The following is a 27,954-nucleotide window of genomic DNA, read 5'->3' as shown; positions in this document are numbered from 1 at the left end:
GAGACCTGGGCTGCCCAATAAAACCATTTTATTATTTTATTATAATAAATTAAATAAATAATATAATAAAATAAATATTTTATTTATTTAAAATAATAAATAAAAATAAAAATAAATAAATAAAAAATAAATATTTTATTTATTTAAAATAATAAAACGAATATTTTATTATAATAATAATAAAATAAATAATAATATATTATTATTATTTATTATTATTATTTATTTATTTTTATTTTAGAGAGAGAGCCTGGAGGGAGGGGCCGGGGTAGGGAGGGGCAGGGGGAGAGGGAGTATCTCAAGCATATTCCACACTGAGCTTGGAGCCCGAGGCAAGGTTCGATTCCATGACCCTGAGATCACAACCTGAGCCGAAACCAAGAGTCAACACTTAACTGAGCCATCCAGGTGCCCCTATTTCGATCATTTTAAAGAATACAATCCGGTGGCACTGAGCACATCCACAGCATAACCATAGCACTACCTAGTTCCAAACCTGTTTTCATGCTGCCAAAGACCAGAGGCAGGATTTAAATGCCGATTTTCTGCCTCCAGAGCAGGAACAGCTATTCCCACTCTGCCTCTCAACTGAGGAATTTAGCGAGTGGGCAAGGACTTGTCATCTCTTTGGAGTTAGGCCTGCAGAGTGATATGTAGCTAGTGGGCCGGTCGCCAGGCCCAGCTAGGATCTGGGTTCTGGCACCGGGTCTGGCACACACCAGGGCAGGCTCTCCTCTCTGCCTGGAACCTTATGTCCACCTCTAGCTCTCTCCCTCCCATGACCACGGGAGGATGGGTGTGGGGGGACTTCTAAAGGGCGAGTCTGCCAAAGGGTGCCAGCGTGGAAGAGAACAGATCTGACAGGCCCAGACTGGCCTCATGTGCATCATTCAAGCTCCTGAAGCCAGCTCTGCCTGAAGCCAGCCAACAGGACAATTTTTCACTCCGCTGAGTTCATCAATTCCGATGTTGCTGAAGACAGTTACAGGAAGGATTTCGGTCACCTGAAATAGAAAGGAAGCGAGCAGATCCAGGTGTGTGTGTGGGGGGGAGTTAGTCTGGTGATGGGGCCCTGGGAGTAAGTTCCTGGAGGAGGGCAAGGTAGGAGCAAACACGAGTGGGTGGGAACATGGCCCGTTTCAGGGGACAGCAGATTGTGAAGTGGCTGGTATGTGACTTTTTTTTTTTTTTTTTGAGGGATCATGGTGCCACTTTTGGTAGCAAGACAAAGGGACCACCTGAGTCAGACTCAGACTTTGACACCCGAGGCCACCACTGAAGGATCTGGGCCTTGGGAGAATCTTGGGGGGTCGGTGGGGAAGGGGCATCAAAGAGCTTAAACAGCAGAACAGCACAGCGAAGTTCACATCTTCAGAAGTCTTTGCACTCTGACCCATTTGCTAGTGGGTGTGGAAATTGGTACAGCCTTCATGGAGAGGCATTAGGCAACAGTCATTAATGTTAGAACTCCCACACCTCTTGCTTTGTTCAAAGAACACAGAAGTTCTTTTTGAGGGGATTTATTATATGGCTACAGCCGCACACACGTGGGAAATCACTGATGTTGTTTGCGTTAGCCTGACACTAGAAACCAGCTAAGGGCCCAGCAGGAAGAGGAAGAGGACAGCAAAATCTCTCACGGCCCATCCATGCAACAAGAAACACTACACAGCCTTACAGGGAGAAAAAAATAACACAAGTAAAAAGAGCCAAATCTCTATGCGTTACAGGGGTGTGTGTGCTGGTAAATATTTAACCACCAGCTCTTTGGGGGAGGAGACAGCCCTGATTTGTAGTGTTGGCCAGTGTCTGTGGTGTAACTACTCCCACCAGGATGGATTTTAAGCCACCAGTTGACACTGTTGAATTGCAACATTGTTGAATGCAGAATATAGAAAAAAAAAAAAAAAAAAACAGCCCACCATTAGGTAGTGTTTCTACCAGGCCGAAGAAATAGGTGTAAGGAACCCCTGGAGAAGAGCTAGTGGTTAAATGTAGTAGAAGAATTAAGAAGTGATCTTTTCTTCTTTTTTTTTTTTTTTTTAAGATTTTATTTAGGGACGCCTGGGTGGCTCAGTGGTTGAGTGTCTGCCTTCAGCTCAGGGCGTGATCCTGGAGTCCCGGGCTCCCTGCATGGAGCCTGCTTCTGTCTCTGCCTCTCTGTTTCTGTATCTCTCATGGATAAATGAATAAAATATTTTTAAAGACAGAGGCAGAGACACAGGCAGAAGGAGAAGCAGGCTCCACTCAGGGAGCCCGATGCGGAACTCGATCCCGGGACCCTGGGATCATGCCTTAAGCCAAAGGCAGACACTCAACTGCTGAGCCACCCAGGCGTCCCTGCAAGCGATAAATTTTGACTACTTGCCATCTTTGTGTTTAATGATTTATTTTACTGTAAGTGTGTATAATTTCATTTTTAGTAATGGCCACGTGTAACAGCTGAATTGCAAAATCCCCGAAAGTTTAGCAATCAGCTCTCACAAACTGTTACAAGCCACCCCTCTCACACCAGTGAGACAGCTCCCAGATGAGAAAGCAAAAGCCAACTTTTGGACATGTCTCTAAAAGCTTGGGTCTAGGGCCCACTGTTCTCACACACTCCTCTTCAGCTTCACTGCTCCTTCCTGGATTGGGAGCATTTCAGAGCCTCTCCTACCTCATGGCCTTTGCACTTGCTGTTCCCTCTGCTGTTTGCACCCAGGCCCCCAGATAATCATGTGACGCACTTCCTTAGCTCCTTTGGGGCTTTGCTCAAATATCATCTTTTACTGGGGCCTCCTCTGACCACTTTGAAAAAAAAAAAAAACCCGCTTCCTCAATATTCCACCTTCTTTGCCTGCTTTATGGGGTTTTTTTGTTTTGTTTTGTTTTAAGATTTTGTTTATTTACTTGAGAGAGAGAACACAAGCAGGGGGAACAGCAGAGGAAGTAGGGAGCCCGATATGGGCTCAATCCCAAGGCCTTAAGATCATGACTTGAGCAAAAGGCAGGCACTTAAACAACTGAGCCACCCAGGCCCCCCCTACCTGCTTAATGTTTTATCAAAAGCACTTACCATGCATTCAACCTACTATGTAATGTTAAAATGTACTTATTTTATGTATCTGTCTATCTCCCCCCTAGAATGTCAGCTCCAAGAGGGCAGAGAATTGTGTCTGTTTTCTTTTCTGCTGTATCCCCAGGGCTGAGAATGCTGCCGGGCATACAGGTAGGTGCTCAACAAAAATGTGTTGAATAAATGAATATACTCTTTTTTTTTTTTTTAAGACTTCTTTATTTATTCATGGGAGACACAGACTGAGAGAGAGAGGCAGAGACATAGACAAAGGGAGAAGCAGGCTCCTTGCACAGAGCCCGATGCAGGTCTTGATCCCAGATCCCAGGATCACGACCTGAGCCAAAGGCGGGCACCCAACCGCTGAGCCTCCGAGGCGTCCCGCATATATTCTTTTTTTAAAAGTAGGCTCTATACGGAACGTGGGGCTTGAACTCACAACCCTGAGATCAAGAGTCACAAGCTCCATCGGCTGAGCCGTCCAGGCATCCCTGAATATACTCTTAAATTTTTTTTAAGATTTTATTTATTTATTCATGAGAGAGAGAGAGAGAGAGAGAGAGAGAGGCAGAGACACAGGCAGAGAGAGAAGCAGGCTCCATGCAGGAAGCCCGACATGGGACTCCATCCCGAGTCTCCAGGATCAGGCTCTGGGCTGAAGGCGGCACTAAACCACTGAGCCACCTGGGCTGCCCTATACTCTTAAATTAAAAAAAAAAAAAAAAAAAAAGTGCAGAATCATGTGAATAACCTGAGGAACACTTCGCCATCTGTGCTTCCAGATGATAGACTATCTCCGGGGGAAAACCCAAGAAACTGGTGGCCCCCGTGCCTCCTTTGAGGGGCCCCAGGGGGGCAGGAAGGAGGAAGGCTTTCACTGTGTCCCCTCCTGTGCTTTTAGAAGTCCATGCCATGTGCCTTTAATTACCTATTAATATTTTTTTCAAGTGTTCTATAAAAAGTCCTGCCTCAGGCTGCTGTGGCGAGCAGGGTCTGGAGGAGGGTGAGGAGGCCGGGGCAGTGACCCGAGCACAGGGACTGGACAGGGCTGCCAAGGCATCATGGTCTGTTCCAAAAGGTCCCGCCATGGAATGTTCTGCACGAAGCCCTTAGAGGCTCTGGGAGGCGAGGCCTAACCCTCAGACCCAGCCCTCCGGCCTGGACTCCCCAAGCCACCAACAGAGATCTCCCAAAAGGCCCTTTGGCCACCTCCGTCCCTACACAGAAGGATCCTGACATGATCCCGCCACCCCCAACTGTCCAGTGGCTCAAAGCTCTGGATCCTTCATACCCCATCTGGAAGGGGAGGAGCGGACTCACATCCCTTCCTACTCCTCGGTACTCCTCCTTCCCTCTGACATTCCTCCCTCCTTTGCTCTTTCCTCCCCAGGGCCTGTGAAACGCCCCCAGCGCCCTCTCTGTTCCACGCCTTTGCCCATGCTGTTCCCTCTGCCTGGAACTCCCACCCCCCACTGCTTCACCAGACCGAGGTTTATCCGGGAGACATTGGCTTCCCTCCTTCACAGAACAAAGATTTGACGGGCATCAGCTCTTTGTCCGGCACCCTGCAAGGGACTAGGGCGCAGGAGCTGAGGGGAGGCTACATCCTAGCTGGCAAGGCAGAAAATGAAGGAGTCAACAGAAAGTAAAACAGGGGAATTTCATTTTATTTTATTTTATTATTATTATTTTTAAAGATTTTATTTATTTCCTCATAGAGACAGAGAGAGAGAGGCAGAGACACAGGCAGAGGGAGAAACAGGCCCCATGCAGAGAGCCTGACGTGGGACTCGATCCAGGGTCTCCAGGATCACGCCCTGGGCTGCAGGCGCCACCGGGGCTACCCCTATTTTATTATTTTTTAAAGATTTATTTATTCCTGAGAGACACACACACAGAGAGACAGAAACACAGGCAGAGAAAGAAGCAGACTTTCTGCAGGGAGCCCTATATGGGACTTGATCCCAGGACCCCGGGACCACCACCTGAGCCAAAGGCAGATGCTCAACCACTGAGCCACCCAGCCCCCGAAAGGGGAATTTTAAAGAACAGTTATATGCTGCAAGAACAGTATGTCTGCAGTCTGACTGGGGAGGAGCCCTCCAAGTGAGGAAGCAAAGAGAAGAGAGAAGCAGGCGGGAGGAACACCAAGTACAATGGTTCAGGCTGCACACGAGCTCAGAGAGTTCAGGAATCAGAAAGGAGGCCAGTGCAGCTGGATTTAAGGGAATGAGGGAAAGTGTCACCAGCTGCAGCCAAAAAGATAGGTCTCCATGGATGTCATAGACTCCTCAAGGAGTTTGGTATTCCCTCCTCCGGGAAGCCCTCCTTGACTGCATCAGGCACCCCCACCCCTGCTTCCAACCCTGTTCATTCTAGGACTGTCACTTCCTAGTCACTGGCCTGCCACTGCAATGCCAGGGCAGGACAGGTCACTACTGTGTCCCCAACACTGGGGACACAATAGGTGCTTAGTAAATGCCCCGGGGGGGTTACCTTCTCTGCCTCCCAGTCTCCTCTGAGTATTGCCACATCCTGACCCAGCCCTGCATTCCTGAGCTGCCCATCGGGCTACTTTCTTTCATCCCATCCTCAAAGGCTCATCTGGGGAGGGTTCCCAGCTCTAGTGGCCTCTCACAGGGGCTGCAGGCCTGAGGTGAAGGCTCTGAAGTGGTCAGATCAAACACTTGTAGGGCTGGCCTTGGGCTGGGCCAGCGTGGGGAGGCTCAGAGGAGATGGAGGTTCCGAGGCATGGGTGTTCAGGGGAGGAGGATGGACGGGGGATGGGCAGGGTGAGCCCCCATCATCATGACAACACGTGACTTTCAGCTGCTGACTCATTTTGTGCCAGATGCTGGACTAATCTTTAAAAATAATATAATTTGGGATCCCTGGGTGGCGCAGGGGTTTGGCGCCTGCCTTTGGCCCAGGGCGCGATCCTGGAGACCCGGGATCGAATCCTACGTCGGGGTCCGGGTGCATGGAGCCTGCTTCTCCCTCTGCCTGTCTCTGCCTCTCTCTCTCTCTCTCTCTGTGTGTGACTATCATAAATAAAAAAAATTTTTTTTAAATAATATAATTTATTTATTTAAATGAGTAAGATGTAGTCAGAGTGCATCACTCAGATGACTCAAAGGCCTATAGGGAAAAGTAAGTATTTCTATTTTTTTGTTTTATTTTATTTTGAAAGATTTAGTTATTTATTGGGGGGGGTAGGGACAGTGGGAGAGAGAGAATCTCAAGCGGACTCCCCACTGAGTGCAGAGCCTGACCTGGGGCTCTATTTCAGGACTCTGAGAGCATGACCCCGAGATCGAGATTGAGATCGTAACCCGAGCTGAAATCAAGAACCAGACACTTAACCAACTGAGCCACCCAGGTGCCTCTCTATTTTACAATTTTAAAGGGGTGGGAAAAAGCACCTCTCACATTGGGTGCGAGCAGCTCACATTTTTAAAGACTGTATATCTGCTGCCCACACAGTTCTCCTTCCTGGAGGCAACTGTTGTTACCAGTCTTCCTGGAAATACTTGCTTAAAAAGGGCACCTGGGTGGCTTAGTGGTTGAGGGTCTGCCTTTGGCTCAGGTCGTGATCCTGGGGTCCTGGGATTGAGTCCTGTGTCGGGCTCCCTGCAGGGAGCCTGCTTCTCCCTCTGCCTGTGTCTCTGCCTCTCTCTGTCTGTCTCTCATGAATAAATAAACAAAATCTTTAAAAGCAATATTTGCTAAAAAAAATTTTCACTAGGTACCTTCAATGCCAGGCACTGTTCTAAGGACTAAGGATAACGGTGAGCAACAGATGGGGACTGGGGACTCCGTATTTTTTATAGTAAGGTCAGAGAAGATCAAACAGCAGTTTTGTGCTGGTGGGGTTGATCCAGATTCCTAGATTTCAGAGGAGAAACAGGAGAGAAAGGCTGGAATGCTTTCCACACCTAGGCAACATGGGAAGAGTCCCCAGGCTCAAGAGCATAGTTCACATTAGTAAGGAAGGTGTGGGGATCCCTGGGTGGCGCAGCGGTTTGGCGCCTGCCTTTGGCCCAGGGCGCGATCCTGGAGACCCAGGATCGAATCCCACGTCGGGCTCCCGGTGCATGGAGCCTGCTTCTCCCTCTGCCTATGTCTCTGCCTCTCTCTCTCTCTCTCTGTGTGTGTGTGACTATCATAAATAAATAAAAAAAAATTAAAAAAAAATAAATAAATGAATCTTTAAAAAAAAAAAAAAAAAAAAAAAAAAAAGGAAGGTGTGTTTTCCAAAGACAGCCACAACAATCTCTCCCAGCCCACAGGCTCTCACAGTGTGACCTTGGCATTCCTCCCATTGGGTATGTTTTGTGTGAGGGTACATTCCCTGCCTCTTGAACCTCAATCAGTAGAACATGCAACTTTGAACAAAATGTTGTGACTGTGTGGACCAATAAAGCACAATGGAGGTGAGGCTTCCAAGGCTCATCATCAGTGTCAGGCACTTCCCACTTCCTGTTAGGGGACTTGCTCTTGGAACCCAGCCACCATGCTCTGATCAAGTAGCCTACTCAGAGAGATCCCATAAAGGTACTCTCGCTGTCAGCTCAGCTGACATCCCAGCCAGCAACTGCCAGCACCAACTGCTGGACAGGAATGAAGACTCCTCCAGCAGATCCCAGCTCCCAGCCTGGAGTCACCCCCCCCCCCCCCCGCCGCTGTCCTTGCTGTGCCTTATTCAAATGCCTGTCCTATGGAATCCATGGATATAATACAGGAGTGTTTAACACTGCTAAGTTTGGGGGTTGTTTGTTACACAGCAGTAGCAGATAACTGGTACACCAAGTAAGAGGAGGAAAGAGGTAGATGGGTGGTGGGGGTCTGGGGAAGTTTTCTTCTGGTGGGTTCTCTTCTTTCAGTGATAGAGGAAGCAACGTCGCCACTGAGAGTGGGTAAGAAGGGAGGAGATGTAGGAGTTCAAGTTGTCTAGGAAACAACTCTAGTCCATCCATGAATGAATGGATAAACCAAATGTGGTATATCCACGCAATGGGACATTTCTCAGCCTCTATCTTTCCACGCCTCCATCAAGCTGGCATGAATGTCCTGGCCGACGCTCTCAAATGCTCAAGAGCATTAACAATGCCAACAAGAGAGGCACCTGCCAAGTTCTTATTAGGCCACGCTCCAAAGTTATTTTCCAGCTTCTAATTGCGATGATGAAGCCTGATTACACTGAAATCGCTGATGATCACGGAGCTGGGGAAATTGCAGTGAAGCTTACAGACCCATCTCATTAGCTTGGTTTCATCGCACTGACAACCACAGCTGGCATCGTGGACCAAGAGAAAGTAGGGCAAAAACATGCAGGAAGGATAGTCCTGGGAGTTTTTTTTTTCTGGGGATGGAATACATACATACAAATAAAATACCTTAATGGGGGAAAAAAGTCAAATGAAATTCTGACACATTGTATGACATGGATGAATCTTGAAAGCACATGCTGGGGATCCCTGGGTGGCTCAGCAGTTTAGCGCCTACCTTCAGCCCAGGGTGTGATCCTGGAGACCCGAGATCGAGTCCCACATGGAGTCCCTGCGTGGAGCCTGCTTCTGTCTCTGCCTCTCTCTCTCTCTCTCTCTGTGTCTTCATGAATAAAGAAAGAAAGAAAGAAAGAAAGAAAGAAAGAAAGAAAGAAGAAAGAAAGAAAGAAAGAAAGAATCATGCTAAGTGAGAGAAACCAGACACCAGAGGCTAAGTATTGTATGGTTCCACATACGTGAACTACCCAGAATAGACAAACCTGTAGAGACCGAACAATAGTAGGGATGGTTGCACAGCATTGTGAACATGCTTCATGACTTTGAATTTTACACTTTTCAATGGTTAAAGTGATAAATTTTATGTTTGTTTGTTTTTTTGTTTTTTTTGGTAACTTCTATACCCAACATGGGGCTTGAACTCATGACCTCAAGAGCAAGAGTTGCATGATCTACCAAAGGAGCCAACCAGGAGCCCCTACATTATATGTCTTTTACCGCAATTTGGAAACATTTTAGGAGTTTTGGAAGAGCAAAGGGACTAAGGCCAGACAACGTTAGAGCCACCTCGAGGTCCAAGGTTTGTTGTTGTTTAAAGATTTTATTTATTTAGGGATCCCTGGGTGGCGCAGCGGTTTGGCGCCTGCCTTTGGCCCAGGGCGCGATCCTGGAGACCCGGTATCGAATCCCATGTCGGGCTCCCGGTGCATGGAGCCTGCTTCTCCCTCTGCCTGTGTCTCTGCCTCTCTCTCTCTCTCTCTCTCTCTCTCTCTATCTCTGTGACTATCATAAAAATTAAGATTTTATTTATTTATTCATGAAAGACACACAGAGAGAGGCAAAGACATAGGCAGAGGGAGAAGCAGGCTCCCTCCCGGCAAGGAGCCCAATGCAGGACTCCATCCCGGATCCTGGGATCACGCCCCGAGCCTAAGGCAGACCCTCAACCGCTGAGCCACCCAGGCGTCCCTTGGGTCCAAGGTTTGGAAGTTAATGTGAGACCTGGTGTCGTGGTTCTAGATTTTTCTCCAGCCGATCAGCAGAGCAGTTGCAGCCCACGGTAGGCAGATAGCTGGGTGTCTTTCCTATGAGACTAGTGAGTGAGAGGGAGCAAGGGAGTTGAGGGGGGGGACACTGGTTGGCCACAGGCCCTAAGCTGGGTGAGGGCTGGGTGGTCATGAAGGGGCTCAAGTTGGGGCAAAGCAGTCAGGATGATGCAATGGAGGTTCTGGTGAGATTGAAGGAGTTGGGACACTGGATGAAGCGAGACGGAAAGGTCCAAATGGGGGTGCTGGTGTGGGCTGCTAGAAATCAGAATGGTTGAAGAAGCATATGGTTGTCAGTTGTGACAGGTGTCTGCTCTGGCCACAGGATAGAGGGGGGAATGAGGGGTCTGGATGGAAGGCAAGGTCTTTGGAAGAGATGAGGTCAAGGCACTGAGGAGCCAGTGCACTGCAACAGCCATCTCTGTGCATTTTGAATTCAGGACAGGAAGAGTGACAGAAGCCAGAGGACTAAGGGCCAAGGAGCTGCGGGTCTGCTATTGATTGTAACCAGTCGGCATCACGGGTGTGACAGTGCGATTCGTGAGCTTTGACATAGAACGCTTAGCCCTTTCCTGAGCTGCTATTTTTATTCCACATTATTCTAATTCCACCCAAAGGGCATCTGGCTGGAACAGACCTTGCCATCCTGAGGATATCCAGTTGTCATGGCAACCATATCTCCATCACTTTGGGCCAGGGGGTGGGGCCTGAATCCATCTCCATGGAAACAGCCAGACTCACATTCTGAGGCCAGAGTGTCATCATCTGTAAGACCTTTACTGGCCTGGGATTCATTCCTTCTCTTACCAGCCTTGCTCCCTCCTCTAGGAAGCCTTCCAGGATTGTTTCAACTCTCTCCTCCCCTGCCCAATCTGGCCTCTACCTTGGATCCCTGATCTTGGGAGAGGAGGAGGAAGCCATAGGTTTGGAAGTAGGGGTGTCTGAGGTCATCAGGAAAATCATTCATCATATTTACTCCATTAACAAATATTTACTGAGGGCCCACTATGTGCCAGGAACTGCGCCAGCCCCGGGGACACAGCGGTAAAGAAAATGGAATCCCAGTCTTCTTGGAGCAGACTTCTGCCTGTAGGAGGTCACGTGAGGGCACGTTCATCTATCACTGATGACAAGAGAACTGTTACAGCCTTTTTGAAAGGGAATCTGGCACCATCTACCACAATCTATAATCTATGTCCATTAAAAGAAATGCATCTTGCCCTTGACTCAGCAGCCCTACTGCTGGGAAAGCCTCCCATAGAAATCAAATCTCCAGGGACGCCTGGGTGGCTCAGGGGTTGAGTGTCTGCCTTCAGCTCAGGTGGTGATCCTGGGGTCCTGGGATCGAGTCCTGTATTGGGCTCCCCACAGGGAGCCTGTTCTCCTCTCCGTGTCTCTGTCTCTCTCTGTGTGGGTCTGTCATGAATAGATAAATAAAGTCAAAGGAAAGAAAGAAAGAAAGAAAGAAAGAAAGAAAGAAAGAAAGAAAGAAAGAAGAAAGAAAGAAAGAAAGAAAGAAAGAAAGAAGAAAGAAAGAAAGAAAGAAAGAAAGAAAGAAAGAAAGAAAGAAAGAAAGAAAGAAAGAAAGAAAAAATCTCCAGAGTGATCTGGGCATGTATGGATAGGTCGCTCACTGCATTACTGGAATAGCAAGAAACTGGGAATCAAAGATGAAAAACTATCTTTGGGAGGGGCCTGGATGGCTCAGCGGTTCAGCAGTTCAGCGGTTCAGGGTTAGCCTTTGGCTTAGGGCATGATCCCAGTATTCGGAATCGAGTCCCACATCCGGCTCCCTGTGAGGAGCCTGCCTCTCCCTCTGGCTGTGTCTCTGCCTGTCTCTGTCTCTCATGAATAAATAAATCTTCTTAAAAATTAAAAAAAAAAAAGAAAAACTATTTTTAGGTTGAAAAAGTGATGACCCTCCTATGTTGTGAATTCTTTTTTTAAAAAAAGATTTTAGGGAGCACCCTCTCCCCATCGAGTACGTAGGCAAAAAAAAAAAAAAAAAAAAAAAAAAGATTTTAGGGCAGCCCGGGTGGCCCAGAGGTTTGGCACCGCCTTCAGCCTGGGGTGTGATCCTGGAGACCTGGGATTGAGTCCTGCGTGGGGCTCCCTGCATGGAGCCTGCTTCTCCCTCTGCCTGTGTCTCTGCCTCTCTCTCTCTGTGTGTCTCTCATGAATAAATAAATAAAATCTTAAAAAAAAAAAAAAGATTTTATTGGACAGCCCGGTGGCTCAACGGTTTAGTGCCACCTTCAGCCCAGGGCCTGATCCTGGAGACACGGGATAGAGTCCCACGTGGGGCTCCCTGCATAGAACCTCTCTCTCTCTCTCTCTCTCTCTCATAAATAAATAAAATCTTTAAAAAAAATAAAAAAGAATTTATTTATCTATTTATTTCAGAGAGCACACGCACATGCGTGTGCACCCAAGATGGGGGAGGGGCAAGAGGGAGTCTCTAGCGGACTCCACGCTAGGTGCAGAGCCTGCTGGGGGGCTCCATCTCACGACCGAGACCATGACCCCGAGATCATGATCTGAGCTGAAACCAAGTGTCGGAGGCCTAACCTCCAGAGCCACCCAGTTGTCCCAACTGTGTAAACTCTCTGTACACATACAGCCATTCCATATGGCAAGCCGGGATCCGTTCTGGTGGGCTTGCTCCAGTGCTCCGTAACCTCAGCTGTAGGAGGGTTTAAAAACTCTGATCTTCAAGGTGCCTGGGTGGCTCACTTGGTTAAGTGTCTGTCTTCGGTTCAAGTCAGATTCCCGGGTCCTGGGGTTGAGCCCCGCATCAGGCTCCCTGCTCAGCATGGAGTCTGCTTCTTCCTCTGCAGCTTCCCCTGCGTGTCTTCGGTCAAACAAACAAAATCTTTTTAAAAAATTAATAAATAGCGATGCCTGGGTGGCTCAGTCTTTGAGCATCTGCCTTCAGCTCAGGGCATGATCCCAGAACCCCCGGATCGAAGCCCACATCGGGTTCCCTGCAGGGAGCCTGCTTCTCCCTCTGCCTGTGTCTCTGCCTCTCTCTTGTGTGTCTCTTATGAATAAATAAATAAAATCTTTTTAAAAATAAATAAAAATTCCAATCTTCAGATCACACCCCAGAACAGCCAAATCAGAGTCCCTGGAACCAGATCAGTATTTTGTAAAGCTCCCATAAGTGATGCCAAGGTATAGCCACAGTGGAACCTCTGTCTTAGAGGGATTTCCCCATAGCATAAAGTTGAAAAGGAAGATGCAGGGCTGTGAGTAGAGTGAGGCCAAAGGAAAAACAACCCCCTATGTGTTGTTTTTTTTTTTTTTTTTAAGATTTTAAGTTATCTCTATACCCAAAGTGGGGCTTGAACCTACAACCCCAAGATCAAAAGTCACCCAGTCCACCAACTGAGCCAGCCAGGTGCCCCTGTATTCGTTTATTAAGCTACATGCCAGGCACTCTTGGAAGCATGTAATACTTGTAACAACTCAATGACGTGGGACTCTTATCCCCATCCTACAGACAGGAAAACTGAGTCACAGAATAGTTCAGGCATTTGCCCAAAGCCACAGGATATTAAGTGGCAGAGCTGGGATTTGAACTCAGGCTATCTGGCCCCAGAAGCCATGTTGTGCTTTTCCAGTGAAAAGCTAAACTTTCTATGCAGGGGCACCTGGGTGGCTCAGCGGTTGAGCGTCTGCCTTCGGCTCAGGGTGTGATCCCAGGATCCAACATCAAGTCCCGCATCAGGCTCCCTGCATGGAGCCTGCTTCTCCCTCTGCCTGTGTCTCTGTCTCTCTCTCTGTGTCTCTCATGAATAAATAAATAAAATCTTTGGAAAAAAAACTTTCTATACATATATCTGTATTCAAATATATACCCCTACATTCATGTTTGTAATATTCCTATGTGTGTATTCTTATAACTCTAGTCTTTGTATATTTTCTCTATTTAGTATTTACATAAAATACTCATATATTTTACATATAATATTCTATATATAATATTCGTGTGTATTACTATAATACAGTATTCTTTTTTTTTTAAATTTATTTATGATAGTCACACAGAAAGAGAGAGAGAGAGAGAGAGAGAGAGAGAGAGAGGCAGAGACATAGGCAGAGGGAGAAGCAGGCTCCATGCCGGGAGCCCGACGTGGGATTCAATCCCAGGTCTCCAGGATCACGCCCTGGTCCAAAGGCAGGCGCCAAACCGCTGTGCCACCCAGGGATCCCTATAATACAGTATTCTTAAATATAATATTCCTGTTTGTTCTTATTAAGTAGAATACTCCTTTTTTTAAAAAAAGATTTTATTTATTTACCCATGAAAGACAAACAGAGAGAGAGGTAGAGACACAGGCAGAGGGAGAAGCAGGCTCCTTGAGGAGAGCCCGATGCAGGACTCGATCCCAGGACCCTGGGATCACGACTCAAACCAAAGGCAGACGCTCCACCACTGAGCCACCCAGATGCCTCTAGGTACCATACTCCTATGTATTTTTTAACCAAATTTATTTACTTATTTGATTTTTAAAAAATATTTTATTTATTTATTCATGAGAGAGAGAGAAAGAGAGAGAGAGAGGCAGAGACACAGGCAGAGGGAGGAGCAGGCTCCATGCAGGGAGCCTGATGTAGGCCTTGATCCTGGGACTCCAGGATCACACCCTGGGCCGAAGGCAGGCACTAAACTGCTGAGCCACCCAGGGATCCCTATTTACTTATTTTAAAGCTTTATTTATTTAAGTAATCTCTATACCCAACATGGAGCATATGACTCATGATCTCAGGGTTGTGGATTCAAGCCCCACATTGGGTGTAGAAATTACTTTTTAAAAAATCTTATTAAAGATACAGATGAACAGCCAGATGAAGAGGTAGAGAGGGAAAGTTCTGGAAGGATCCGGAGCACAGAAGCTTCTATCCCTGTGGACCTGGGTTGAGGTACCCAGAAGGTGGATGGGTTTACCAACCCAGAAGGCTATTGGGTGCCTGGGTGGCTCAGTGGGTTAAGCATCTGCTTTCGGCTCAGGTCATGATCCCAGGGTCCTGGGATGGAGGCCTACACTGGGCTCCCTGCTCAGTGGGGACTCTGCTTCTCCCTCTCCCTCTACCTCTCTCCACCCTGCTTATGCACTCTCTCTCAAATAAACAAGTAAAGTCTTTTTTTAAAGAAGCCTATCAAATCTTATCATTTGAGAATTTTTTTATAGAAAAGAGGAGAATTTGAGATGAAGAAAATAGAACACATAAAAGGAGCTTTGGACTAAGATGTCACCACATACCTGAAGTGAATAAACGGGCTACAGTTAGATGCAAAATTTTTGTGGCAGAAAAGTCACACAGGGCAACGCACAGGGTCACACCCCTTTTACCATCCAATAAAATTAAACAAGCAAAAGTCCTCGCCAAGAATTTCGGAATCAAAATTCAAGATGCAATTCATCACATGGCTCTCACATAAAGAGCACCGGGAAATAGAGTGGTTGGCAAAACCGCTTTGCCTCCTGGGAAAGAGAAGCCTCCAAGAAGGTGAAAGTTAATGATTTAAATTAACCTTCTACTGCAGCCTTTAGCCATGCTGCGAACAAAATAGAAATCTTTCTGAAGATGCGCCTATAGATCCATAAAGAAGGAAGAATTAAAATTTTAGTTAAATAACCAAAATCACAAGGATGCCTGGGTGGCTCAGTGGTTGAGCATTTGCCTTTGGCTCAGGTAGTGATCCCAGGGTCCTGGGATGGAGTCCCCTGTCGGGCTCCCTGCAGGGAGCCTGCTTCTCCCTCTGCCTTTGTCTCTGTCTCTCTCTGTCTCGCATGAATAAATAAAATCTTTTAAAAAATGACTGAAATCTCCAAAAACTTCGTTACTTTTTAAAAATTTTTTTAAAAGATTTTATTTATTTATTGAGACAGAAAGAGAGAGAGAGGCAGAGACACAGGGAGAGGGAGAAGCAGGCTCCATGCAGGGAGCCCCCACGTGGGACTTGATCCTGGAATTCCAGGATCACACCCTGGGCTGCAGGCGGCGCTAAACCGCTGCACCGTTGGGGCTGCCCTATTTTTTTTTTTATTTACTTTTTTTTATTTTTTTAAGATTTATTCATTCAGAGAGAGCGCGCGAGAGAGGCAGAGACACAGGCAGAGATAGAAGCAGGCATCATACAGAGAGCCTGATGTGGGACTCGATCCAGGGTCTCCAGGATCACAACCCGGGCTGCAGGCGGCGTCAAACCGCTGCGCCACCGGGGCTGCCCTGCCCTTTTTTTTTTTTTTTTTTTTTTTTTTTTTTTTTTAATTTTTAAGTCATCTCTACATCCAACGTGGGGTTCAAACTCAAAACCCCGAGATCAAGAGTCAGGCGCTCCACTGACTGAGTCAGCCAGGGGTTCCTACTTTGTTTCTATTTTAAACTCCATGTAATGCTCCACTAATATTGAAATTACTCATTTCTCCTAGACAATGAAAATGAATTCATAATTTTAGTCATGAGATTACTGCCGGCTTTTTTCCCCCAAAATCCTCGGTATAAAATTTTAGAGTATGTTATTTGTGATTAAAAAGGGAAAGCTGGAGCGCCTGGCTGGTTCAGTCGGTGGAGCATGCGACTCTTGATCTGGGGGTCATGAGTTCAAACTTCATGTTGGGCATGGAGCCTACTTAAAAATAATAATAATTAAAAAATTAAAAATAAAAAAGCAGAAACTACCTGATGTAAACTTTGCTTAAATTAAAATGGGAAAGCAGGCGCCTGGCTGTCTCAGTCCTTGGAGGGTGAGACTCTTGATCTTGGAGATCATGAGTTCAACCCTCACGTGGGGTGTAGGGATTATTTAAAAATAAGAATTTCTTTTTAAGATTTTATTTATTTATTCATGAGAGACACACAGAGAGATCCAGACACATAGGCAGGCTCTCCCCCAGGGAGCTCAATGCCGGACTTGATCCCAGGACTCCGGAATCACGACCTGAGCTGAATGCAGATGCTCAACCACTGAGCCACCCGGGCGCCCCTATTTCTTTTCTTTCTTTTTTTTTTTTTTAAGACTTTATTTATTCATAGAGACACACATAGAGAGAGAGAGGGAGGCAGAGACACAGGCAGAGGGAGAAGCAGGCACCATGCAGGGAGCCTGATGTGGGACTTGATCCCAGGACTCCAGGATTGCGCCCTGGGCTGCAAGAGGCGCTAAACCGCTGCGCCACCGGGGCTGCCCTCTTTTTTAAAGTTTATTTATTTAAGCAATCTCTGCACTCAACATGGGGCTCAAACTCAGGACCCCGAGATCAACAGCCGCATGCTCTACTGACTGAGCCTGCCAGGCACCTCCCAAATATACTTATTATACTACAAGGCCCCTCCCTTGTGGGTAGGGGCAGCCTTGAGATGCAGTAAGCCTTCCGCAAGGAGTAGAATATAGCCGAACTAAAGGAACGTCACTTCTGAGGTTGGGTTTATAAAAAGATTTCGCTTTCCATCTTGGGTTCTCCCTCTCTCCCTCATCACTTGTTCTGGAGGAATCCAGCTGCCGCGTGTTAAAAGATAAACTGGGACATATTCAAAATCTTAAGAGTTTACGTGAGCAAAAACAAATGCCAATCAGGCAGTGCCAAACCAGAAGGGGTTAGGAGCCCTCTGGGGACAGGAGCTAGGGAAGGAATTTTGTAGAGAAGACCTGGAAGCTAAGCAAGCAAAGTATGTGACTGGCTGTAGCTGGGCTTTCCCCTTATTTGGAAAAGCAAGCGGTGATTGGGTGTCTTCACCTTGAGGCTTAGGTTTGGGTTCCCTCATCCGGGCTGCTTAGGTGCTCGGGCTGCTAAGGTGCTCGAGCCACTCTAGTCCAATGGCCTCCTTGTGTGATTAAGTGGACACGTGTCATGAGGACCCTAGGAGACGACCAGCGGGCCAGCCAACGGCCACTGAAGAACTGAGCCTCCTGCCCTTAATCACCTGAGTGAACTTGGAAGCAGGTGCTCCAGACTGAGCTGAGTCTTCAAATGATGGTCCCAGCAAACAGCTTCACCTATAACCTCATGACAGACTCTAAGTCCCAAGTGCCAGGCTGAGTCCCTCCTAGGTTCCTTGCCCCCAGAAATGATGTGGGATAGACGTTTATTGTTTTAGGGGCGCCCGGGTGGTAGTTCAGTCAGTTGAGCCACTGCGTCCCGAGATCAGCTCAGGTCTTGATCTCAGGGCTGTGAGTTCAAGCCGCGCATTGAGCTCCACGCTGGGCAGAGAGCCTACTGAAAAATAAGTTTTCGGGGAATCCCTGGGTGGCTCAGCGGTTTAGCAGCTGCCTTTGGCCCAGGGCGTGATCCTGGAGTCCCGGGATCAAGTCCCACATCGGGCTCCCTGCATGGAGCCTGCCTCTCTCTCCTCTGTGTCTTTCATGAATAAATAAAAAATATTAAAAAAAAAAGAAAAAAGTTTTCATTGTTCTAAATTGCTAAATGTGGGGTGCCTGGGTGGCTCAGTGGTTGAGCATCTGCCTTAGGCTCAGGTTATGATTCCGGGATGCCAGGTCCTGGGATGGAGTTCCACATGGGGCTGCCGGCAGGGAGCCTGCTTCTCCCTCAGCCTGCATCTGTGTCTCTCATGAATAAATAAATAGAATTTATATGAAAAAAAGAAAAACAAATTGCCTTGTGTAAGGGTAATTTGTTATGTGGCAGCAGATAACTCATAGGCACCTTCGTGAAAGTTTATTAGGGCAAAAAAACTTTCGGTAGCTCCCCAATTCCTTGGGACAAAGCTCTCGCCTATGGTCTAGGACTCTGCACCCCCCCCCCGATCCTTCCAGCCCTGCCTCTTCACACATTATTTTTCTATTTTCTTTTCTTTTTTAATTTTGTTTGCTTGACAGAGAGACAGAGCCAGAGAGCACAAGCAGAGGGGCAGAGGGAGAGGGAGAAGCAGGCTCCCCCACCGAACAGGGAGCCCGAGGCAGGCTCCATCCCATGTGCCCCGGGATCATGACCTGAGCCAAAGGCACCGTCCAACCGTCCAACCGACTGAGCCCCCCGGGCGGACCTCCTTAGTGCTTTCTGGAGCCCACGATACTTCAAGGCCAGACTCAAGAGTCAGACGCCTGGGTGTGATTCCATCTGTGACGGGGCGGGGTGGGGGGGTGGGGGGGTCCTGCATGTGTGAACGGAGGTCTCCGGGCCCTGGATTCCCCAAGGGGATTAACGTGGGAAGGAAAAGAGCGAGCACAAAGCAGTTTATTAAAGCGAAAGTGCACCTCGAGGTGGGCGGGCGGGCGGGCGGGCAGGTGCTGCGGGTGGAAGCCGCCCCTAGGCTGTTCTGGAACTGGATGTTACTGGGTCTCTCCGCCCGGGAGGAGCTGTGCCGTCCCGCGCGCTGGTCTCTAACCCAGGCTGCTTCCAATCCTTTGGGAAACACTTCCCACAGGTTGGGACGGGGAGGGTTTGACCGAAAGAGGTGTGTCCCGGAGCAGGTCCCGGCAGCCTGGCTCCAGGGGGCGGGGCTGTGCCGCTATGCAAATGTATTATAATGAGCCTAGGGGTTACCCTGGGGCAGCGGTGGGAGAGAAGAGCGCATGCTCTGCACCTGTGGCTCTAGCTGTGTCCGCCCCAAGGTCTTGGGGAGGACGAGGGCAGGATGTGGAGCACCAGGCTCAGAGTGTGTAGCTTCCTTATCACGGGCCTGGCCTCCGGCTCGTGTCTCTAGCACTCCCCTTCTTCAGAGACTTGGGAATCTGCCCCCAGGCGTTCCTTCGCCTGCTCCCCATCTGGCATCTTCTACCCAACAAATCCACTGCGCACAGCGGTGTGACCTTGGTGGTCATTTGCCCTCCCCTGTGTCTCCTATAAACCAGGCCCTCCTCCTAGGGTGATGCGACGGAAGGTTACATCACAGGGTGATGGTGAGGAGCGAATGAGCTGGCTCGTGCAAAGTGCTTCGAAAGCCTGGGACATAGACGCTTTTTGAAAGTCTTGTCTATTATTGTTCCCATAATGCTCTAGCCACAGAAATATTGTCATTTCCCCCGGGTAGTGTCACTTGACCTTTTCTTCCTGGCCTTTGCACATCTGCTTTCCTCTCCTGTGACTCATGCCTTATCCCTCTTCCTTTTGGCTTGTGTTTATTGATCCTTTTTAGCTCAGATCTCCTCCTGCAGGAAGCCCTCTCTGATTTCTCCCTCTAGGCCAGGTCGATTGCCCACTCTGGGATCCCTCAGCCTTCTGGGATCCCCTCGCCCCTCTCCCTGTCCTACCCAATCCAGGTCATCTCTGTCCAGGGAGGGGTCCATCTCCACCACTGGACTAGGAGCCCCCATGAGGGCAGGGCTTAGAAGTATCTTGGTCACTTCTGTGTCCCACCACTGCCCAGCACAGGGTTAGGCCCAGGGCAAGTACTCAGGAAGCATTTGTTGAAAAATAAATAATCTCCATAATCAGGGTATGTGGGTATGTGTGTGGTTGAGCGATAACAAAAGCTGTTTTCAATATTCAAGGACAGCATGTTTTTTTTTTTATCACCAAAATACTGATATTTTTGTGCCGTGATAATTTTTTGGTAATGTGCCATTAGAATCATTTGGATCATTTTTCTTGAGCTTTCACCCAAAGAGTTACAGACTACCTCATAATTTCATATGGAACCAGGCTCATTCATTCAGAAAGATTTCTGACCACATTTCCTCACCGCTGAAAACCTTACAGGTACCTTACTGGTGAATAGTGCCTCCTCTCTGGCTCACCAGGGGGCCAAGCATTGCTTCCTGTATTTTTTTTAAATTTTTTTATTTTTATTTATTTATGATAGTCACACAGAGAGAGAGAGAGAGAGGCAGAGACATAGGCAGAGGGAGAAGCAGGCTCCATGCACCGGGAGCCCGACGTGGGATTCGATCCCGGGTCTCCAGCATCGCGCCCTGGGCCAAAGGCAGGCGCTAAACCACTGCACCACCCAGGGATCCCTCCTGTATTTTTTTTAATCAAACCTTTTATCCTGAGATAATTATAGATACACATTGCAGTTTTAAGACTGCAATAATACAGAGAGATACTGTATGCCTTTTACTCAGTTTCCTCCAGTGGGAGCATGTTATAAAACTAGTATGGGGGTGCCTGGGTGGCTCAGTAGTTGAGCATCTGCTTTTGGCTCAGGTTGTGATCCTAGGGTTCTAGGATTGAGTCCTGCATGGGGCTCCCCACAGGGAGCCTGCTTCTTCCTCTGCCTGTGTCTCTGCCTCTCTCTGTGTCTGTGTCTCTCATGAATAAATAAATAAAAAGTAAAACTGTAGTATGGTCAATTGTCTTCATTCGCTCAGTTATGTTCTATAAAGTTGCCGTAAATGCTGAGTTAGCAAATACTGAACCACAGCTCCTGGGGGGCAGGGTGGTAGTACAGGGTTAGGTTCTTTTTTTTCTTTTTAAGATTTTATTTATTTATCCGAGAGAGAGAGAGAGAGAGAGAGAGAGAGAGAGAGAGGCAGAGACACAGGCAGAGGGAGAAGCAGGCTCCATGCACCGGGAGCCCGACATGGGACTCAATCCTGGGTCTCCAATCGTGCCCTGGGCTGAAGGCGGCGCTAAGCGGCTGAGCCACCGGGGCTGCCCACAGGGTTAGGTTCTGACAGCTTCCGGTTACAACATGTTGATGAAACCATTAATACATAACTTTGTTTCATATATGTTTCCGGTTAAAAACACCTTACATGATATCCCTTGTTGATTCCCTCACATTGAACTCAGGCCAACAGCTCTGTATAACTGGAGCCTGAAAGGAAGCTCATCGTGCACATGTAAAAATCTTACCTACTTTTTCCATAAAGCACATCCCAGCCTTCTTGCGCATTGAGACTCTGGACAGCACTTTGGCACTCCGTTTGGGGGCTGTTTGAAACAGCAAAATCACCAACAAAAAGCACAAAAATGTGAAAAATGTGGCACTAAGTAGACCGTGAAAAGGACACTTGTTTACAGCGTGGGAGCTGCAAGGAGAAGGCTGAGCGCTGCCCTGTTCAAACCTCAGCTGGGAATGTGTGTGTCCGGAGAGGCAAGTTTTTGGCTGTTCTGTAGGCCTGGGAATGATCAAGAAAGCGCCACCAGTATTGACTTGGGGGTTTTTCCGTATTTGCATTCACAAATACGAAATCAAACGTCCAGTATCACAACCAGGGGTACTGACACGGATAGAGTCAAGATACAGAACATTCCATCACAAGGGTGCCCCCCTCCCCTGCCCTGGTGCATGCATCCTGTTTTTCTCTGCCCACCCCCTTCTGAACCCTTGGTGACCACTGCTCTGTTCTACATTTCTAGAATTTTGTCACATCAAGAATGTTATATAAAGGCAATCACATGACATAACTTTTGAGACAAAAGGGTACAAGTCCGTGGCTTTTAACATATTCAGAGTGTGCAACCGTCATCATGATCAATTTTAGAAAAAATTTCATCACCCCAGAAAGCAGCCCCACGCCCCTTAGCCATCACTCCCCAATCTCTCCATCCTTCCCAGCCCCTGGCAATCGCTGATCTACTTCCTGTCTTTATAGATTTGCTTCTTCCGGAGATTTCGTATAAATGGAATCATACACTATGTGGCTTCTGTGTCTGGCTTTTTTCACTCGGTGAAATGTTTTCAAGGCTCAGCCACGCTGTAGCATGCAGCGCAGCTTCACTCCTTGTGGCTGAATGATATTCTGCTGGGTGGACAGACCACATCTCGTTCATCTGTCCACCTGTCGATGGATCAGGGTTGACTCTTAAGGTCTGAAACAGAGGAGAGAAGATGGAGATCAAACACAATAATATAGATATATATTATATATTATATATATATTTATAATATTTATATATTTATATAAACATATTATATATTATATGGTATGTATAATATATATATTATACATATATTGTACTGATAATGGCATTTTGGGATTTTCAAAATACATACCAAAATACTGGTTTAGTAGCACCACTGCCAGATGTGCTCTCTGTGTTAAATGATCACCAGGAGTTTATAGCTCAAGCAAGCAAGGATTTGAAATTTCAAAGATGAATACTAACTACTGGCATTAAGTACAGGTGCTGTTCTAAGTGCCTGACACATCTTAACTCATGCAAGCCTCCCTAAGGCTTTGTGAAGCAGGGGGCTGTTTTATCACTCCCCATTTGACAGATGAGTAAACCGAGGCACTCTCTGGAGGCTACGTGGCCCAGGAGCAGGGAAGCTGGATTCAAACCAGGGCCGTTTGGCCTCAGTGGCCTCCCTGTTGGTCAGGACTGTAAGAAATCCCAGAGTGAGTTAGCATCAAGGAGGTCACCTCCAGAGGTCAGCAAGTCTGTAATTTTAAGATTTTTAATTTTTTTAAGATTTTATTTATTTATTCATGAAAGACACAGAGAGAGATAGAGGCAGAGACACAAGGCAGAGGGAGAAGCAGGCTGCATGCAGGGAGCCCAATGTGGGACTCGATCCTGGGTCTCCAGGATCATGCCCTGGGTGCTAAACCGCTGAGCCACCCGGGCTGCCCCAATATTTTTAATGTTTATTTTTTTTAAATTTTTATTTATTTTATGATAGAGAGAGAGAGAGAGGCAGAGACATAGGCAGAGGGAGAAGCAGGCTCCATGCACCGGGAGCCCGACGTGGGATTCGATCCCGGGTCTCCAGGATCGCGCCCTGGGCCCAAGGCAGGCGCCAAACCGCTGCGCCACCCAGGGATCCCTATTTTTAATGTTTAAAGATCCGGAGATTCCAAGGCTGCCAGGCTACCAAGGGATGTGTGGCTGCACGATACAATACGACACCTGGGATTTGCTTCAAAATAAATGCAGGTGTGGGCGCTGGGTGGGGCATGAGGGTACAGGGTTACCCGAGAAGTCGAAGAGGAACAACAAGCAACAACAAATGGAATGAGGATGTTCCGTCTTTTGGCTCAGCTTCTCACACTGACTTGGCAGCAGCTAAAGGTAAAAGGATGGCTCTGACCCCAGACAGCCTTTGATCCCGGACCTGCCACTTCCTGGCTGTGTGCCCCAGCTGTGTTCACCTTTCTGAGTATTGTGGCCTGGCCCTCACCTGCCCAGCGAGGGAGACAATCCAGACCCCCTCGGGGAACCTCCACATCCAGGCCTGGGCACAGAGCCTGCCCGGCAGCACAAACTCAACTCAACTGGATGGTCTTTGCCTCTCTGTGCCTCAGTCTCCTCATCTGCAAAATGGGATAGTCAGAGTCCCTATGTTTTAGAGTTGTGGAGAGGATTCACAAGTTCATTCACGTAATAGTTCTTGAGCATCTACTATATATGATTATTGAGCAACTTACTTTTTAGACATGGGAAGGCCTAAAGCAGCAAACAAGGCAGTTCTCCTTGCCCTATGGAGCTGACAGTCTAGGAGCGAGGTGATACACACACACAATGTGTCAAGGGAGAGAGTACGAGGGGGGTGGGGGAGTGGGGGGGAGAGGGAGAAACAGGCTCCCTGCTGAGCAGGGAGCCAGATGCAGGCCTTGATCCCAGGACCCTGGAACTGTGGCCTGAGCACCCCAGGCACCCCAAGAAATAAACAGATTATGAGACAGAGGCATCTGGGCGGCTCAGTGGTTGAGCATCTGCCTGGAGCATCCTGGAGACGGGGGATCGAGTCCCACATCAGGCTCCCTGCATGAAGCCTGCTTCTCCTTCTGCCTCTGTCTCTGTCTCTGCCTCTGTCTCTCTGTCTCTGTCTCTCTCTCTCTCTCTGTCTCTCATGCATAAACAAATAAAATCTTTTAAAAATAAATAAATAAATCTTTAGAAAAAAGATTATGAGACAGATGGTGATATGTTCTATGAAAAGAAAGATGACTATCTTTTTTTTTTGAAGGATGACTATCTTTTTTTTTTTTTTCTTCAGTAGGCTCCAATACGGGAGGCTTGAACTCACAACACAAGACCAAGAATCACACGCTCTACTGACTGAACCAGCCAGGCACCCCAGGGATAACTATTTTCTATGGTGAGGTCAGAAAGGCCCTGACTGAGGAGGTGACATTTGAGCAGAGACCTGAGAGAGTGAGAGAATGAGCCACACAAATATCTGGGGGAAGGGGCGCCTGGGTGGCTCATCCGATTGGGCATCTGACTTCAGCTTGGGTCATGATCTTGGAGTTGGGGGATCAAGCCCCTCTCAGGCTCCATACTCCCCAGGGGGTCTGCTTGTCCCTCTTCCTCTGCCTGTCCCCCCCACCCCCACATGCTCTCTGTATCTGTCTCAAATAAATAAATAAGGGCTTAAAAAAATTTACCTGGGGGAAGCGTGTCCCAGGTCAACAGAACAAGTGCAAAGGCCCTGAGGCAGGACAATCCCCATGACGAGGAACAGCAAAGGGGCCAGTGTGCATGGAACAGAGTGAGCAGGTAAGGCAAGAGAGGGGACCAGGGTGTCGTGGGTCACAGAAGGATCCAAAGAGGGAAGTAACATGGGGCACTTACGGTGAATGGATTCTGCTGCCGGGTGAGGACCTTTCTGTTGGGGACTCTCAGCAGCAGCCAGAGAGTGCTTGCAATAGCTAAGTGGGAGGATGAGGGCGCTGGGGGCCAGGGTGGAAGCTGTGGGGGTCAGACTTGGATACATTCTGAAGGTCAAGCCAACAGGATTTCCTGCTGGCAGGGATGCGGGATGTGAGAAGCAGAGATGAGTCATGAATCTCTTCAAAGCTTCCAGCTTGTGTGCCTAGAAGGTTGGTGGTTTCTACGCTGGCCAAGGAAGCAGGCCACCGCATGCAGCCGCACACCACAAGTGCCCGGTCTGCACTATGTTGATCAGAGAGGACGTGTTCGGCCACGTGCAGGCATCACCGGGAAGGAGAGAAAGGCCAACCCGTCCTGGCTAACCTTGACAAGACTCAGGCAATGCCGGGCATGGAGGCAGCCTGGTCCATTGACCACCTCATATTTTCCCCCTTGGGCTGGGCTGGCATCTCCCTTCTTCGGGTCAGAAAAAAAGGATTTCTCCCATCTTTACCTCGAACTCACTCTCAACCAGGCTAATGAAGCTCCCACACCCTCTAGCCAGGCCTGTCTTCACTCTGGTGGCTGATAGGCTACCTCTCAGATGCTCTGTGTATGGTGTGAGGTAGAGATCTCCCACCTCATGTGCATAGCCTGCCTCCTTTCCCCATCTTCCAGGACTTCTGGAGCCACTTTCCCCTTTCTCTTCTGCCCATTTTTTTTTCCCACTCAGCTGTCTCATTCTTATTGATTGGTAAGAGTTCTTTATATATATTGTGGACATGAATCCCTCTGTCAGTCACCTGGGTTGCAGATACCTTCTCACCATTTGTGGCTCATCTTTTCATTTTGTTTATATAAGGTCTTTTGATTTCCAGAGGGTTTACTTTCTTTTTCTTTTTTTTAAGACTTTATTTATTTATTCATGAGAGACAGAGGGAGAGGCAGAGACATAGGCAGAGGGAGAAGCAGGCTCCCTGTGGGGAGCTTAATGCAGGACTCAATCCGAGGACCCTGGGATCACGACCTGAGCCAAAGGCAGATGCTCAACCACGGAACCCCCAGGTGCCCCTAGAGGTTTTACCCTCAATGCAGTCTTTTCCAGACAGCCCCATGTGAACAACCCACATCCTTCCCCCACGATCTGAAAGGCGGCTTCTGTCTCCTATGAAATCCCTATGAATATATGGGTCTGTTCTGGGCTGTCTGTCCTTTTTTGTCTGCTTGTCTAATCTTGGGCAGATACCATGGTCTCTTAGTGGGCTAAGGGTGAATAATGATGATCATGATTTCTGGTTAGGCAAGCTCTCCCACACTCCTCCTCAAAACGATCTTGCCTCTTCTTGTAGATTTGTCTTCCCACGTGTATTAATTTCCTGGGCCTGCTTTATTTTATTTTATTTTATTTTATTTTATTTTATTTTATTTTATTTTATTTTATTTTATTTTATTTTAATTTTAGATAGTCACACAGAGAGAGAGGGAGAGAGGCAGAGACATAGGCAGAGGGAGAAGCGGGCTCCATGCACCGGGAGTGGGCCTGCTTTAAGAAAGGCTCATGGAGGGGCACCTGGGTGGCTCCATCCATTAAGCAGCTGACTCTTGGTTTCAGCTCGGGTCATGTTCTCAAGGTGGTGAGTTCTAGTCCCCACATCGGCTATGCGATCAGCCAGGAGTCTGCTTGTCCTTTCTCTCTCTGCTCCTCCTCGCTCCGCCTCCCTACTAGTGCATGTTCTCCCTCTCTTTCAAATAAATAAGTAAAATATTTCTTTAAAGATTTTTATTTATTTATTCATGAGAGACACAGGCAGAGGGAGAAGCAGGCTCCCTGCAGGGAACCCCACGTGGGACTCCATCCCGGGTCTCCAGGATCACACCCTGGGCCAAAGGCGGTGCTAAACCGCTGAGCCACCTGGGCTGCCCCATAAGTAAAATCTTAAAAAAAAAAAAAAGGAAAGAAAGAAAAGCCCATAAACCAGGTGGCAGAAACTTAATGTCCTGCGGTTCAGGAGGTCTGAAGTCCAAGATCAAGGTTTTGCAGGATTGGTTCCCTCTGAAGACTGGGAAGAATCTGTTTCAAGCCTTTCTCCTTGGCTTGTAGATGTCTCTCTTCTTCCTGTGTCCTCACTTCATCTTTCTTCTGAGCCTGTCTCTGGATCCAAATTTCCCCTTATTATTTTGTTTTAGATTTTTATTTATTTATTCATGAGAGACACAGAGAGAGAGGCAGAGACACAGGCAGAGGGAGAAGCAGGCTCCATGCAGGGAGCCCGACGCGGGACTTGATCCTGCGATTCCAGGACCACACCCAGTCCAAAGGCAGGCACCAAACCGCTTAGCCATCCAAGGATCCCCCCCCCTCCTTTTTTTTAAAGTGAGCTCCACATTCAGCCAACTCAGAGCTCAAACTCACATCCCTGAGATTAAGACCTGAGCTGAGATCAAGAGTCAGACGCTTGAGTAACTGAGCCAACCAGACACAAACTCCATTTAAAAAATAATCCCTGGGAGGACAGGGTGGCTCAGCGGTTTAGCGCCGCCGTCAGCCCAGGGCGTGATCCTGGAGACCCGGGATCGAGTCCCACGTCAGGTTCCCTGTGTGGAGCCTGCTTCTCCCTTTGCCTGTGTCTCTGCCTCTCTCTCTGTGCGTCTCTCATGATTAAATAAATAAAACCTTTTTAAAAAATAAAAAATAATCCCTGGGAGGATGGGGTGACTCAGTGGTTGAGCATCTGCCTTTGGCTCAGGTAGTGATACTGGGGACCTGGGATAGAGTCCTGCAACGGGCTCCTTGCAAGGAGCCTGCTTCTTCCTCTGCCTGTGTCTCTGCCTCTCTCTTTGTGTCTCTCATGAATGAATAAAATCTTTAAGAAAAAATAATAATCCCCATCTCC

The 27,954-nt window shown here is 47.9% G+C and overlaps 1 long non-coding RNA gene across 3 annotated transcripts; it reads left to right on the top strand.

The window, feature by feature from the left end:
* Window positions 1-348: 348 nt before the first annotated feature.
* LOC118353814 (uncharacterized) lies at window positions 349-24,900 on the top strand. Of its 3 annotated transcripts, none has more exons than XR_007410276.1 (3): window positions 349-1,034; window positions 3,127-3,211; window positions 18,454-18,708. It is a non-coding gene; the product is annotated as an uncharacterized LOC118353814 (long non-coding RNA). The 3 variants fall into 3 exon arrangements; XR_004813214.2 differs by lacking the exon at window positions 18,454-18,708 and adding an exon at window positions 8,998-9,307; XR_007410272.1 differs by lacking the exon at window positions 18,454-18,708 and adding an exon at window positions 24,465-24,900 and having other exon boundaries at window positions 350-1,034.
* Window positions 24,901-27,954: the final 3,054 nt, after the last annotated feature.

The sequence above is a fragment of the Canis lupus genome, chromosome 1 (genome assembly GCF_003254725.2).
Source record: "Canis lupus dingo isolate Sandy chromosome 1, ASM325472v2, whole genome shotgun sequence".
NCBI lineage: Eukaryota > Metazoa > Chordata > Mammalia > Carnivora > Canidae > Canis > Canis lupus.
Note: the sequence above shows the minus strand (reverse complement) of the source record. Positions and strands in the feature narration are given on the sequence as shown.